The sequence below is a fragment of the Bubalus kerabau genome, chromosome 4 (assembly GCF_029407905.1).
Source record: "Bubalus kerabau isolate K-KA32 ecotype Philippines breed swamp buffalo chromosome 4, PCC_UOA_SB_1v2, whole genome shotgun sequence".
Lineage (NCBI taxonomy): Eukaryota > Metazoa > Chordata > Mammalia > Artiodactyla > Bovidae > Bubalus > Bubalus kerabau.
This window is the reverse complement of record NC_073627.1, coordinates 156,825,707-156,843,346: the sequence shown is the minus strand read 5'-3', so window position 1 is coordinate 156,843,346 and position 17,640 is coordinate 156,825,707.

Genomic DNA, 17,640 nt, shown 5'->3' with positions numbered 1-17,640 from the left:
TGTTAGTTTCAGGTGTATAGCAGAGTGATTCAGTTATACAAGCATATGTATCTATTCTTTTTCAAATTCTTTTCCCACTTAGATTATTACAGAGAATTGGTTTTTTTGCTCTTCTTTATCTGCTGTAGATGCTGCAAACTTACCTTGCAGAGCCTTCACAGCTGAGAACAGCCATGGGGCTGAGTCTATAGAGGGGACATGGCCTTTTCCTAAGCCTCTTCAGCTACCACTTTCTTCCTGCTTGGAATGCAGCTTGTGCTAAGATCATTTTAAACCTGGTCCTACAATTTAGATATTATTTTGGCAAGTGTTTATTGAGCATGTACTATGTTATGGCAGGAGGCTTGAAGGGCATGGATATAACACAGGGGGACATGGTCCTCTGGCTTCATGAAATGTGTAAATGCTTTGTAGGAACAACATAAGGTGCCCTAAGGCCACAATGAACAAAGAGCTAGAGTGATGTGGGGGAGAGGGTGTTCATAAGACCTAAAGGGAACTCAGGTTGGCCTGGAACAACAAAGAGGGGCAACCTTCTGAACAGAAAGCACTCTGAGGTAAGGGAGGACCTGGCCTGTTTCTGGGAGCAAAGAAAAACTCACCATGGCTAATGGCCAGCACTGGAGACACAGGAGGAGCCAGATTGGATGTGGCCTTGTTGGTCTTTCAAGGACCTTGAACTTGGCTGCTGGTGAGGAAGGGATGAGCATGTTAAGTAAGGGATGACTGTGGCTTAGGCCAACACTGTGATGGGATTTAGAGAAAAGCTGATAGTTTTAAGATGTAGCTTTCCCTCATTTGTAAAATTAGTATAAAACAATATAGCAATGAAAATTACTTTACTTTTTTTTTCCAGATTTGTCCCATTATCTTTTTAGAATAAATTCTGGAAGTGATCTTTTGGATCAAAATTGATGCTTGTTAAAATTTTGCCACCTATTATCAACCTGCCATCTCCAGCTGCTGTGCATGGAACACTCCCAACAACACTGGTGAGAGTAGGGATTGCACAGAACTCATTAACACTGTGTCATCAATCTTTTAAATATTCCCAATCCAATGGATGAAAAATAAGGTTTCAGTATTATTTGTATTTATTTTGTTACTTCTGTGGTTGAATTTCTCACTATTATAATACCACAACTACAAACTATAAACTTTAGGAGTTTATAGTTTCCTAAAAGGAAATGTGGGATTAAATAAAATGCAAAAGAAATGGAGTTAGGATTTTCCATCTTTTAAAGACACCCTTGGACTGCAAAGAGATCAAACCAATCAATCCTAAAGGAAATCAACTCTGAATATTCATTGAAAGGACTATGCTGAAGCTGAAAGTTCAGTACTTTGGCCACCTGATACAAAGAGCCAACTCATTGGAAAAGATCCTGATGCTGGGAAAGATTGAAGGCAAAAGGAGAAGAGGGTGGCAGAGGACAAGATGGCTAGATAGCATCAGTGACTCAATGGACATGAGTTTGAGCAAACTCCAGGAGATAGTGAAGGACAGGGAAAGCTGGCATGCTACAGTCTGTGGGTTGTACATGAGTTGGACATGATTTAGTAACTGAATAACAACAAATAGACGTAATTATACTCCCAGAATATGTGTAATATAGTGTGTGTAACATAAGTGTAACCCTGGCAGAATGCCTTCACTTTAAAAATAGTTTCCACCAGAAGACTTGCTTCTTATCTATTACTTGTTCTCCAGATATTTCCATGGATATCTAAAAACCAATGAACCACTAGCCTCCATAAGTGAACAGTGATGTTGCTCAGTCATGTCTGACTCTTTGTGATCCCATGGACTGTAGCCTACCAGGCTCCTCCATCCATGGAATTTTCAAGGCAAGAGTACTGGAGTGGGTTGCCATTTCCTTCTCCAGGAGATCTTCCTGACCCAGGGATCAAACCCAGGTCTCCCACATTGCAGGCAGACGCTTTACTGTCTGAGCTACTAGGGAAGCCTGTATATTCAGTTGTGTCTGACTCTTTATGACCCCATGGACTGTAGCCCACCAGGCTCCTCTGTCCTTGAGATTTCCCAGGCAAGAATACTGGAGTGGGTTGCCATTTCCTCCTCCAGTATAGTATAAACATATACGAACTAATATACTAACTAATTCCCCACCCAGGGATTGACCTTGCATCTCCTGCATTGCAGGCGAATGCTTTACTGGTGATAGACCAAAATAAACATTGTAGCCCTATGCTTTTTAAATCTAGGCACCCCTTCCCTGGTGGCTCAGACGGTAAAGTGTCTGTCAACAATGCGGGAGACCTGGGTTCGATCTCTGGGTTGGGAAGTTCCCTGGAGAAGGAAATGGCAACAGACTCCAGTACTCTTGCATAGAAAATCCCATGGACAGAGGAACCTGGTGTCCATGGGGTCGCAAAGAGTCGGACATGATTGAGCGACTTCACTTCACTCACCCTTCAGTAAAAACAAGGTGAAGTAACAGATGTGGGAAAGAATTTTTTATCTAATAATTCAGTATGAATGAAGTTCATCTTTTTATTGTACTATGAAGGTAACAGAGACAGACCATTAGCATTGAAAATACTGGAAGTAGGAACCCTATCATCCACTGTACATTGGGCTCCTTATAGGTGCCAGGCGCTGTGCAATGGGTGCATGAATACATTCCCCTTCTCAGGTTAATTTTCCATCATGCCCCCTGAAGTAGGCCTATTAGTAACAATGCAGAAACTGGGCATTAACCTGGAAAGTAGAAAACCCCACAAATGCTCAGAGTAAACCAACACTCTGGCCTCCTGTGTATTTCTGATTTTATCCATTGACAATTACCATTCATGGTGGTCAATACAAGCTCCAACTTTTAGTATATACATATACCAGCTAATAGCAGCTCCTAGAAATGAGGAAAATTTGTGAGGAAAGAAATCCATTTTGTTTTTCTTCAAGAAAAGTACTTCTATTCCCTTGCAGTTTTCCAGAAAAACATTGTTCCTGAAATACCATTCTTCAAGTTGTTGGGTTAATGCTGATCAGATTGTAGAGGATTCTTATGTAGGAAAGCAGACTGGACCTTGGAGCCTGTAAGGAATATTTGTGTGCAGTGAATCGTGAAGGTTCCGTGTCAGAAGTTTCAGCTAATGTTTTGTCCTCTGTGCTTCTACCCACCAAGAGGCATGCACGGGAGACTCATGTCTGTATCACCACACTGAAGCTACTCGCCATGTCGATATCGATGGGGCTTGTTTGTATCTGGACTCCCTGGAATTGATGAGGTCATAGATTTCTAGTTATGTTTCTAGAAACACTGGTTTCTAGTCTAGAAACATCCTTAATGAAGCAACTGCTCCTTTAGTTTCCTTATATTCAATATGGCTTTAAAATTAATGAGAAAAGAGTCAGGCTACTTTGTTTACCCCCGAAGACCAAATACGTATTTTTATTGTTATGAGTGTGCTTGAGTGCAGCTATGCTTCCAAATACTTAACTGTTGTTTCAGAAAAGGCACATGTTTCTTAGTGATCTTGGAATCACTCCTCAAGCCTGGAGATAATAATGTATTTTATCATGTGCTCTGGAGATTTTGTTTTGCCAAAAATCTGGGATTTCAATGACAAAAATGCAGAACACAAATCAAAGAATCATTTTCAACCAGTTTCCAATATCTTTTCTTTGAAAAAGAAGAATTCCATGTCACATGTTTATGTTCTCTTGGTCTATTTCATGGCTGTGGTGGGATGTCAACAGTGCAAGTTGATCCAAAGTAGTAGCTTTGCTGTGCTTCAGTCTTGGCAAAGGGGTGCGTATTGATTAGCATTCTCCAGACAAACAGAACTGATATGATATATGCACACAGAGATTGATTTATGTATTGTAAGGAACTGGCTCATGAAATTTTATATAGGAATTGGCTCATTCAATTATGGAGGCTGGGGCCAGAAGGTTGGAGACCCAGGAGAGTCAAAGGTGTGGGTAAAGACTTCCTGCTGGAGAATTCCATCTTACTCTTGGGAGGATTGGTCTTATTGTTCTACTCAGGTCTTCAACTGATTGGATGTGGCCCACCTACATTAGGGAAGGCAATTTGACTTACTTAGACTATCAGTTTAAATGCTAATCTCATCCACAGACACCCTCACATACATATCCAGAAAAAAGTTGGACCAAATATCTGGGCACCCTGAGACCCAGCCTAGCTGACACATAATTAAACATCACAGAGAAGCTGCTGTTTTAATCTGGAAATGAACCCGTCTGTGAGCAAAGGAAAACAGAATGAGCCTGGGGGAGATTTGATGCTCCTTTTGTACAAAACCCTCATGCTATCAGAAGTTAACATATAGGAGGGTTAGCCAGTTAAGAGCATTCAGTTGGGGTAGCAAAAGAAATCTCCCAAGTCCCTCACGACTTTAACCTTTTATTCTAGATTAAGGTATCACTTTGGTTTATCAATTCTGGAGAAAAAAGATGAATATATTTCAGCTCCTATTACACTGATTTTCTTTTTCACTATTGTGTTCTTATAGATGAGAAAGTGTGTTTGAGATAACATTCTATGTGACTGGCACTGTAAAGAAATGAATGATAATTAACAAACATCCTAAAGCTTGCACACCCCAGTGGATGCCTGTCCTGCAGTAAGTGCTCCTGGGGCCAGAGCACTTTCACCAGAGCTGCTGGCAGGGCTCACAGTGTTTTTGGAAACCTTTTGGGAATTAACTCCATCACTTCATGGCAAATGGATGGGGAAACAGTGGAAACAGTGGCTGACTTTATTTTTCTGGGCTTCAAAATCACTGCAGATGGTGATTGCGGCCATGAAATTAAAAGATGCTTGTTCCTTGGAAGGAAAGTTATGACCAACCTAGATAGCATATTAAAAAGCAGAGACATTACTTTGTCCACAAAGGTCCATCTAGTCAAGGCTATGGTTTTTCCAGTAGTCATGTATGGATGTGAGAGTTGGACTGTAAAGAAAGCTGAGTGCAGAAGAATTGATGCTTTTGAACTGTGGTGTTGGAGAAGACTCTTGAGAGTCCTTTGGACTGCAAGGAGATCCAACCAGTCCATCCTAAAGGAAATCAGTCCTGGGTGTTCATTGGAAGGACTGATGCTGAAGCTGAAACTCCAATACTTTGGCCACCTGATGCAAAGAGCTGACTCATTTGAAAAGACGCTGATGCTGGGAAAGATTGAGGGCAGGAGGAGAAGGGGAAGACAGAGGATGAGATGGTTGGATGACATCACCGACTCAATGGACATGGATTTGGGTGGACTTTGGGAGTTGGTGATGAACAGGGAGGCCTGGCGTGCTGCGGTTCATGGGGTCGCAAAGAAGTCAAACATGACTGAGCGACTGAACTGAACTGTGCACTGGTGGCCTGAATGTGCCAATAGCTCGCCTTTGTTCTGTAAGATGAGTTTACATCTTACAGTCAAGTCATAATAGATATCAAATATTATTAAGAAAGATAGTCAAGAAGCTGGGTAAACAAGCTGCAGTAAACAAAATAGACAGATGTTTCATTCAGTTCAGTTCAGTCGCTCAGTCGTGTCTGACCCTTTGGGACCCCATGGACTGCAGCATGGCAGGACTCCCTGTCGATCACCAACTCCTGGAGCCTAATCAAACTCATGTCCATCCCATCAGTGATGCCATCCAACTATCTCATCCTCTGTCGTCCCCTTCTCCATCCACCAAAATCTTTCCCTGAATCAGGGTCTTTTCAAATGAGTCAGTTCTTCGTGTCAGGTGGCCAAAGTATTGGAGTTTCAGCTTCAACATCAGTCCTTCCAATGAATATTCAGGACTGGTTTCCTTTAGGATGGACTGGTTGGATCTCCTTGCAGTCCAAGGGACTCTCAAGAATCTTCTCCAACACCACAGTCAAAAGCATCAATTCTTCGGCACTCAGCTTTCTTTACAGTCCAACTCTCACATCCATACATGACTATTGGAAAAACCATAGCTTTGACTAAATGAACCTTTGTTGGCAATGTCTGCTTTTTAATATGCTATCTAGGTTGGTCGTAACTTTTCCAAGGAGCAAGCGTCTTTTAATTTCATGGCTGCAATCACCATCTGCAGTGATTTTGGAGCCCCAAAAAATAAAGTCTGTCACTTTTCCCACTGTTTCCCCATCTATTTGCCATGAAGTGATGGGACCAGATACTATGATCTTAGTTTTCTGAATGTTGAGTTTTTTTTTTTTTGAATGTTGAGTTTTAAGCCAACTTTTCACTCTCCTCTTTCACTTTCATCAAGAAGCTCTTTAGTTCTTCTTCTCTTTCTTCCATAAGGGTGGTATCATCTGCATATCTGAGGTTATTGATATTTCTCCTGGCAATCTTGATTCCAGCTAGTGCTTCATCCAGCCCAGCATTTCTCATGAAGTACTCTGCATATAAGTTAAATAAGCAGGGTGACAATATACAGCCTTGACATACTCCTTTCCCTATTTGGAATCAGTCTGTTGTTCCATGTCCAGTTCTAACTGTTGCTTCTTGACCTGCATACAGATTTCTCAGGAGGCAGGTCAGGTGGTCTGGTATTCCCATCTCTTTCAGAATTTTCCACAGTTCATTGTGATCCACACAGTCAAAGGCTTTGGCATACTCAATAAAGCAGAAATAGATGTTTTTTCTGGAACTCTCTCACTTTTTCGACGATCCAGTGGATGTTGGCAATTTGATCTCTGATTGCTCTGCCTTTTCTAAATCCAGCTTGAACATCTGGAAGCTCATGGTTCACGTACTGCTGAAGCCTGGCTTGGGGAATTTTGAGTGTTATTTTGCTAATGTATGGGATAAGTGCAATTGTGTGATAGTTTGAGCATTCTTTGGCATTGGAATGAAAACCGACCTTTTCCAGTCCTGTGGCCATGGCTGAGTTTTCCAAATTTGCTGGCATATTGAGTGCAGCACTTTCACAGCATCATCTTTTAGGATTTGAAATAGTTCAACTGCAATTCCATCACCTCCTCTAGCTTTGTTCGTAGTGATGCTTCCTAAGGCCCACTTGACTTCACATTCCAGGATGTCTGGCTCTAGGTGAGTGATCACACCATCATGATTATCTGGGTCATGAAGATCTTTTCTGTACAGTTCTTCTGTGTATTCTTGCCACCTATTCTTAATATCTGCTGCTTCTGTTAGGTCCATACCATTTCTGTCCTTTATTGTGCCATCTTTGCATGAAATGTTCCTTTGGTATCTCTAATTTTCACAAAGAGGTCTCTAGTGTTTCCCATTCTATTGTTTTCCTCTATTTCTTTGCATTGATCACTGAGGAAGGCTTTCTTATCTCTCCTTGGTATTCTTTGGAACTCTGCATTCAAATGGGTATATCTTTCCTTTTCTCCTTTGCCTTTTGCTTCTCTTCTTTTCATAACTATTTATAAGGCTTCCTCAGAAAACCATTTTGCCTTTTTGTATTTTTTTTTCTTGGTGGTGGTCTTGATCCCTGCCTCCTGTACAATGTCATGAACCTCTGTCTATAGTTCTTCAGGCACTCTATCAGATCTAATCCCTTGAATCTATTTGTCACTTCCACTGTATAATCATAAGGGATTTGATTTAGGTCATACCTGAATGGTCTAGTGGTTTCCCCTACTTTCTTCAATTTAAGTCTGAATTTGGCAATAAGGAGTTCATGATCTGAGCCACAGTCAGTTCCTGGCCTTGTTTTTGCTGGCTCTATAGAGCTTCTCCATCTTTGGTTGCAAAGAATATAATCAATCTGATTTCAGTATTGACCATCTGGTGATGTTCATGTGTAAAGTCTTCTCTTGTGTTGTTGGAAGAGAGTGTTTGCTATGACCAGTGTGTTCTCTTGGCAAATCCCTATTAGTCTTTCTCCTGTTTCATTCTGTACTCCAAGGCAAAATTTGCTTGTTACTGCAGATATTTCTTTACTTCCTACTGTTATATTCCAGTCCCCTATAATGAAAAGGACATCTTTTTTGGGTGTTAGTTCTAGAAGGTCTTGTAGGTCTTCATAGAACCATTCAGTTTAAGCTTCTTCAGAGTTCGTGGTCTGGGCATCAACTTGGATTACTGTGATATTGAATGGTTTGCCTTGGAAACGAACAGAGATCATTCTGTCGTTTTTGAGACTGCATCCAAGTATTGCATTTCAGACTCTTTTGTTGACCATGATGGCTACTCCATTTCTTCTAAGGGGTTCTTGACCACAGTAGTAGATATAATGGTCATCTGAATTAAATTCACCCATTCCAGTCCATCTTAGTTCACTGATTTTTAGAATGTCGATGTTCACTCTTGCCATCTCTTGTTTGACCAATTCCAATTTGCCTTGATTCATGAACCTAACATTCCAGGTTCCTATGCAATATTGCTCTTTACAGCATCAGACTTTACTTCCAACACCAGTTACATCCACAACTGGGTGTTGTTTTTGCTTTGGCTCCATCTCTTAATTCTTTCTGGAGTTATTTCTCCACTGATCTCCAGTAGCATATTGGGCACCTACTGACCTGAGGAGTTCATCTTTCAGTGTCCTAGCTTTTTGCCTTTTCATACGGTTCATGGGGTTCTCAAGGCGAGAATACTGAAGTGGTTTGCCATTCCTTTCTCCAGTGGACCACATTTTGTCAGAACTCTCCACCATGACCCATCCGTCTTGGGTGGCCCTACACGGCATGGCTCATAGCTTCATTGAGTTAGACAAGGCTGTGGTCCATGTGATCAGATTGGTTAGTTTTCTGTGACTGTGGTTTTTGCCACATTGATAGCAAGATGAGCATGAGTTTTAGCAATTACAGATGTCAGTCTCAAAGATTTCCATACATAAAGTCAATAAACCATAGATAACAGACTTATGGACGTGGAGAGAGGGGAGGAGAGGGTGGGATGTATGGAGAGAGTAACTTGGAAACTTACATTACCATATGTAAAATAGATAGCCAGTGTGAATTTGCTGTATGTCTCAGGAAACTCAAACAGGGGATCTGCATCAGCCTAGACGGGTGGGATGTGAGGGGAGATAGGAGGGAGGTTCAAGAGGGAGGGGATATATGTATACTTATGGCTGATTCATGTTGACATGTGACAGAAAACAACAAAATTCTGTAAAACAATTATCCCTCAATTAAAAAATAAATAAATTTCAAAAATAAAGTTAATAAACATGAACATTCAACATCATCCTCTATGTCTGCAATAAACAAGTAGAAAATGAAACCACACAATGAAAATGCAATATCTAGGGGACTTTCCTGGTGGCTCAGACTGTAAAGAATCCGGCTGCAGTGCAGTAGAGCCATATTTGATCCTGGATTGGAAAGATCCCCTGGAGAAGGAAATGGCAACCCACTCCAGTATTCTTGCCTGGAAATCCCAAAGACAGAGGAGCCTGGTAGACTATAGTTCATGGAGTCACAGAGCAGATATGACTGAGTGACTAACACTTTCAGTTTCAAGTAGAACAGAATGGAGAGCCCAGAAACAGACTCAAGTGTTCACAGGCGTCTTTTATGTAGGAGATAATTTCATAAATTTATAAGATAGAGGTAGATTATTTAGTCAATGTTGATGGTAAAACTGACTGTGTTAATAAAGAAGAGTGAAGTTGGATCCTGACATCATGTCATATTTGAACAGTTTGGATTAAAGACCTAAATCTAAAAGATGAAATTTTAAAGAAATGGAAGAAAACATAGAATACTTTAGTCATCTTGGGAAGTGGAAAGATTTTGTAAACAAGATCTCCAAAGCCTGAAGAATAAGGCAAAAAATTAGATGGATTTGACTATATCAGAATTAGAAGATATTTTTTCCATGGTGAATTTGGATTTGGTTCCATGAAGTTAGCAGACAGGTAGTAAATTGGGAGAAGACATTTTTTAGTGTACAAATCATAAAGAGGATTTATATTTAGGACATATACAATATTTATAAAAAACAAGAATAAAGGACAAGAAATAGAAAAATTAGCAAAAGATGTCAATGGGCATTTGTAAAAGGGATAATCTGATAAAACATCATTCTCACTAACAATGAGGAAGATTCAACTAATTCATTTCAAACTAGTTTATTATAATAATAAATTTATTACTATAAAATTGACAAAATCTAAAGGTTGAATAATAAAAAGATTTCTATTTAAAATGCATTTACCATCTCTCCCTTTGCAAATCCCACTAATGTAATACAATTTTAAAAAATATAAATTTTACTTTCATGTTTTGGTCTTTGCTAAAAGAGCGAAATGACTAAATGAATAAATAAGTGAACAAAAGAATAAACAAATAGATAAAATCAAAGTACAAGAATAGAGTCTTGGAAAAAAAGAGAACATAAAAAACATGAATTTTTAGATGTAAAGTGGATAGGAGTGTAATTGACTTAGCAAAGAAGATGAAATGAATGTTTAAATGCCTGCAAGGGTGGGTAAGTGTGAAGAGTGGGCAAATGTGTTCTGAAGACTCCCTGAAGTCTTTATGTTGAAGAAAACAGCCACTGTGACAGGTGGGCTTGTGTGTGGAGCTGCTAACATCATGAGAGTTGAAAGTGTGCAAGGCAAACAGTTGAGTTATCTTGGTCTCTTCCTCCACCACATCCTGCAGCAGGTGTCTACACCTCTCCTGTGCCTGACAGGATCCCAGAGATTTAGTCTAAAGACATCAAAATACACAAGCTGTGGCCAGGTATAGTCATTGACGTGCTGCTGCTGCTGCTAAGTCGCTTCAGTTATGTCCGACTCTGTGTGACCCCATAGACGGCAGCCCACCAGGCTCCCCCTTCCCTGGGATTCTCCAGGCAAGAACACTGGTGTGGGTTGCCATTTCCTTCTCCAATGCATGAAAGTGAAAAGTGAAAGTGAAGTCGCTCAGTTGTGTCCAACTCCTATCGACGCCATGGACCACAGCCCACCAGGCTCCTCTGTACATGGGATTTTCCAGGCAAGAGTATTGGAGTGGGCTGCCATTGCCTTCTCCGAGTCATTGACTTGGGAGCCTCACAAAGAAAATGCTGCTATGGTTTTAGAGTAAGATGCTCCTAGGAGCTTCTAGTAAATCTTTTGGTGCCTCACTCAACTATGAATGACACAGGTAAAGCATTAAGGATTTGACAAAAGTCTCCAGCATGAAACAGAAAGACAAAAACAAAACAGAGAAAAGGGAATTAGATGAGGCAAATCTATAAAGAAAGTAGGTTTGTGTTCGCTTGGGGAAAGGCAGGCTGTTGACAGAAAATGAGGTGTGACATGGGGTTTCTTTTGGGGGTTCTGAAAGTTTTGGAAAATTGAATGAGATGATGGCTGCATAACTTAGCAAGTATAGTAGAAGTGTCAAGATAGTTCCCTTTTTAAGCCCAGATCCCTAGAGTACCATTATAAGCAGTACCTTGTGTTTCTGTCCAGAACTGTTCTGTGCATAGGCAAATTACATACACATGCATGCATATGCAAATGACTTCCATGTAGACACAAACATGTGTCTGGTATATGTTTTACAAAATGGAGGCTTTGTGCATTTTTCAACTCACTTTAAAAAAAAAAACACTCAACTATGTGTACGGGACATTCTTCCATGTCATTGAGTGTATTTCTCGCATTCATTTTAGGATTGCATGATATCACGCAGAATGGCGGAATTATAATTTATTAAAAATCCTGATGGATGTACATCTCAGTGGTCTACATGCCTTTGCCTTTATAAACACTGAACAGCTTCATGTCTACAGCCTTGAGAGCTTGTGCAAATATTTCTAAACTATGAATTCCTGGAGTCCAACCACTGCTAAATTGCCCTGGCAGGGTTTGTTTCAATTTATTAATATACTCCCTCCTCTCCCCTCATTCTTGTTAGTGGTGAGTACTACCAATCTTCTACATTCTTGCCAACCTAAGCAGAGAAAAGTGATCTTCTCTCTTTAATTCACTTTCTCTGATCACTATCATCCTTTTGTTCCATCAGTTGCTTTCTAGCTTTCTGGATGCTTTTAAACAAGGAATATCCAGCCTTCAGAACTTTCTTTACTAGACCAAGAGTTCATGGGATTTTTCATGTTGAAACAAGTGGTTCTTTTCCAAGGTCATTGAACACGTACTGCATCAGGCACCAGACACTGTGCTTTTCCTGCATCGTTTCCTTCTCTCATTGTGATTCTTGTGAGGGGAACTATGATTTAGCCTCATGTGGTGATGAGAAACTGAAACCTAGAGGGATTAACTCACTGTTCCATGGTTAATACACCAATAGTGTTAGCCACTCGATTCATTACTATTAATATTAACCAAAGGTTAATACATTGCATCAGGAGCAACTTTGCAATGTTAATGAGAAAAATGACTATTAACATGGCTGGATAATTTATTAAAGTATTATTTTTGCTTTGGTCTCATAGTTTTCCTCTTCCATGCCCCCAAAAGCCTTGCCTCAGGTCATTCTCAGGATGGAAATGAGTTGCACAGCTGTTGCATCTTCTTAGCATGTGGGATGTGCATGTGTGTGTGTGTGTGAGTGTGTGGTGTAAAACCAGACTTTGGTTTTTGGGGCATTGCTTTCCCAGGAAGGAGGCTGCAGGTGCAGAGGGGGTGGAACAAAGAGGAAGCACTGACCCTGCAGGAAGATCCATTTTTTAGCTCAGGAAAACCTAGGGACTGTTTTGAGAAGCCATGTTGGACAGGCCCAGATCCCTCACAAAGCTTCAGGGAGAATGGCTGTCCACTCCTGCAGGCAGTGAGCCATGTGGACCCAAAGACAGCAGACCTTTCAGAATAATCTGCTCAGCATTAGGTCCCAGAACCACCATGTGGTTCCATGGAGAGCTGGAAGGAGGTTCCCACAAAGATGGAAATCGAGTTTTCTACCAGCCAAATAGGATAGGGATTTCAATTCAGACCTCATTTGATTTTGAAAAAAATAATGAGACATTTCTTGCATTCCCATGTTAATATTTGCAAGTTCACTTTTATTATATAGGAAGAGCATATCTTGGGCAGTTCCTGATATATCCAAGGTATTAACCAACAAAAGATGTAGATGAATCAAATATTTTTAGCTCAGTGAGCAAATGACTACCAGACTACCAGACAATGAAAGTTTGATTGAACCTTGCATCTGGTTCCTGTTAACCAAATAGAGGCAAAATATGTGCTCAAGGTTTCTTGCCAGTTAATTTAAAAAGGAATTTGGATTTCATGGGTCTTGGTTGAAGTTTAGTTCCAGGGACCCGATAGGCATGAAACCATAAGTAACTGTAATGAGTTAGACAGGCTCATATTTTCTTTTCCATATTGTAAAAGCAATGATAACCACTTCTCAAGATATTTGAAAGTAGACACTAGTTACTCACAATTCCTCTCCCGAATACAATTTGTAGTTTTCTATTGCACATTCTTTCAGTGTTCTTCCTGTGAGAATGGAAAACACGTTGTATCTATGTACATATGTTTGTATTTGTAGCAGCATGGAATTCTTGTACAGAAGATGGTGTGTATTCTGTATCTTCACAGAATAGTTATCATGCTTTTATATAGTCATTATGAGCATTACTCATCTTCTTGCTTAATATAGTCATTATGAGCATTACTCATCTTCTTGCTTAAAGTCCATCAGACGCAGATCCTTGTTTTCTTATCTATTCCCTGCGGTGGTTGAGTCATTAGGATGCTGTCGGGTTTTTGTTCCTAGAAATAATGACATGGCCACACCTCTGAGCAGAAAGCCAGGAGCCAAAGACAGAGCCCTCCCATGGCTCTGCATTTGTGCCTGTCACCAAGTCATCTTCGCAAAGGGCTGTGCCAGTTTGCACTCAGCAACTCCCGTGGGGTTGGCCATTCTTCTTTTCCAGATTGGTTAGCAAAAATGATGTGTTTGGGATTAGCAGATGCAAACTCTTATATATAGGATGGATAAACAACAAGGTCCTACTTACTGTACACAGGGAATTATATTCAGTATCTATGATAAACTGTAATAGAAAAGAATATGAAAAAGAATATATATATAAACTGAAAAAGAATATATATATAAAGAATATATATAAATATATATATATAGAAATTAAACACAACATTGTAAATCAATTATACTTCAATAAAATTAAAAAATAAATTAAAAAATGGTGTGTGTGTGTTAGGGCTGTGTATGTGTTAGTTGCTCAGTCGTATCTGACTCGTTGCAATCCCATGGACTGTAGCCCACCAGGCTCCTCTGTCCACGGGATTTCCCAGGCAAGAATACTGGAGTGGGTTGCCATTTCCTTCTTCAGGGGATCTTCTGACCCAGGGATCAAACTGGAGTCTCCTGCATTGCAGGCAGATTCTTTACCATCTGAGTAAGCAGGGAAGTCATTGGTCTAATTCACACTAAGATCATGAATGATTTTGAACACCTTCCCCTGTGTTTAATAGTGAGCTGTTTGGCCTCTGCTGTGCGTGTACTTTAATGACAGTGAGCTTGTGTATTTTAATTGTTCCAACTGATGCACAGAGAAAACCCAGAAGCTCATTTCCCTAGAACTGGTCTTGTCTTCCCGTGAGATGGGAAAGGAAATTTGAGATTTTCCATGAATGACACACCTATAGTTTAGAGGGGCCCCTTCCTGTGGTGTGTGCAGGTGCTCCAAGCGCCAGTCCACATCCTGGCTCTCCTCCTCTGCTGTCTGCAGAAGCTGGGGCTCCTAGACAGTTCCTGGTCACTGCAGCCTCCCTGGGTCATCTTATAAATTTAATTCCCACACAAAGGATGGGGCTCGTGTGCCATGGTTTTTGAGTTTATTGAGGTTTGAGCACATTTTGAACTTATTAACAATATAACCAGTAGGAAAGAAATAAATACCAACCCAAACAGTTTAGAAGGCTGTTTAAGAAATTGGAATTTCTACAGTTGACTAGGAAAAGTGTGCCTGAATGAGACTTCTTGGGTATATCTGAGTGGTCATCACTTCCTGCAGTCTTAAATGGGAACAGAGACTAAAGTTCTCTGAGTCACATCTTCCCAGAGATGGTCAGTTTTCTATGTCTGCTTGGCTGAGCTACAATTCTGGATTATTCAGTGAAACACTCCTCTAGGTGCTGCTGTGAAAGTGTGTTGTAGATGTGATTAAAGTCCCTCATCAGTTGTCTTTAAGTAAGGAGGATTATCCTACATGACCTGGGTGGTTTGATCTGATCAGTTGAAGGGTAGAGGCTTCCCTGATGGGGGAGAGATTCACCATGGACAACAGCTTCAGTCACCCTTTCACAGAGTCTACCTCACAAATTTCAAACTTGTCCCATCAGACCCCAAAGCCACCCTTGTGACAAACCTCTTAATATATGTTTTCTACAGCTTCTGTGTCAGAGGTTGAACCCTGGCTGACACACGCTGCAGTATCCGGGTCATCTGCCTCCCCTCCCTCCCCTTCCCCTTTCCATTCCACTCTGAAGGGACTTTTGTATATCCCATTCTCCACTTTTCCCTGGAGCCACTCGGGCTGATGCAGCATAGAGAGAAAACTCAATTACTAATAAGAAACCATAACCAGGAGGTGTCTTAATTGTTTCCACCTGTCTCCTCCCATCCAAAATTTCATTATGAAAAATTTCAAAGCACAGCAAATTTGAAAAATGTTATAATAAATGCCTGTACAATCTGTATTTTGCCATGAACTTTTCATTACATGTATCCATCCACGTATAGTCTACTTGTCCATCAACCCATGTTATTTTTTGATGCATTTCAAGTAAGTTCCAGATATTAATACCTTTCTCTCCAAGTTCTTCAGCATGTGCATCATCAAGAAAATTAACGTTAGTATATAGCTCTTTTAAAACATTTATGTATTTATTTGGCTGCATCAGGTCTTAGCTGCATTATGAGGGATCTCAGGTTGTGACACATGGAGTCTCTAACTGTGTCATGCAGGCTCTGGAGATGTAGGCTCAGTCATTGCAGCACATGGGCTTAGTTGCCCCATGGCATGTGGGATCTTAATTCCCCAGCCAGGGTTTGAACCCACGTCCCTTGCATTGCAAGGCGGGTTCTTAACCACTGGGAAGTCCCTATACCTCTTTTGTTGAGGAAAGTTGAATACAGTGAGATGCCAATTCTTAAGTATACCATTTAATGAGTTTTGAAAAGTGGTTTCACCTGTGTGATCTGAAGTTCATCAACACGACATTCATATCACCCCAAATTTTCCCCATGTTCCCTCATTCATCCTTTCCTCACCCCACCAGAAGCAACCATTGATTTTTTCCATCAAAATTAGTTTTGTTTATTCATGAAATTAATAATTATGGAATCACAGAGGGCATACCCTTTTGTTTCTGTCTTCTTTCATTCAACATGATGTTTTTGAGATTCATCCATGTTGTTGACATATCAGTTTGTACCATTTTGCAGGTGAGATGCCTTTCATTATACAGATATATCACAGTTTGATTAAACATTCTCTCATTGATAGATATCTGAGTTGTTTTGGCTATTATGAATAAAGCTGCTGTGAATGTTCTTGTGGGAAAAAAAGTGGAAGCAGTGACAGATTTGATTTTCTTGGGCCCCAAAATCACTGCTGATGTTGATTGCAACCATGAAATTAAAAGATACTTGCTGGAAGGAAAGCTATGACAAACCTAGACAGTGTATTAAAAAGCAGAGACACCATTTTGCCAAAAAAAGTCCCTATAGTCAAAGCTATGGTTTTTCCAGTAGTCATGTACAAATATGAGAAAGCTGAAGAACTGAAGCTTTCAAATTGTGGTGCTGAAGAAGCTCTTGTGAGTCCCTTGGGCAATAAAGAGATCAAACCAGTAAATCCTAAAGGAAATCAACTCTGAATGTTCATTGGAAGGACTGATGCTGAAGCTGAAGTTCCAATACATTGGTCACCTAATGAGAAGAGCTGACTTATTGGAAAAGTCCCTGATGCTGGGAAAGACTGAGGGCAGGTGGAGAAGTGGGTGGCAGAAAATGAGATGGTTGGATGGCATCACAACTCAATGACATGAATTTGAGCAAACTCTGGGTGATAGTGAAGGATAGGGAAGCCTGGAGTGCTGCATCTGTGGGGTCATAAATAGTCAGACATGACTTAGCGAATGAAAAGCAACATCAAATGTTTTTCATTGGGTTAATATCTGGGATTGAAATTTGTAGGTTTCCAATGGTATGTTTATGTTTAAATGAAGCTACCAGGCCTTTTCTCAAGTTGGTTGCACTGTTTTATACTTCCACTGGTAGGGCTTGGGGTCTCTGATTGCCCTGTATCCTCATCAGCATTTCATATTGTCAGTCTTTCATTTTGAGCCATTCTGGTGGGTATGTAGTGACATCTCATTTGGTTTTAGTTTTTACACTTCCCTGATGACTAATGATGTTGAGCCCTTTTTCATGATAATGCTATTTTTGGTCATGTGTTTACACATCCCTAAATCACTTCCACCCCCAGCTTTGTGGGAGACCAGAGAAACCTGGTCAAGAGTTATGTTCTAAAATTCTATTTTGAGAGATGTCTTCATGAAGCCTGGGTAGAATTCTTGACTCTACTGGGGAATCTGAACACATAAGATCTAATATAAATGCCAGGTTCTGAACAGAAGAGACTCTGTGAAAGGCCAATTGGGTCAGGATCTAGAGCAGTGAGTAAAGGAGCTCATGAGGACCATGGAGTCAGTGAGAAACATGGAGTCAGTGAGGATTAAGGGGTTAGTG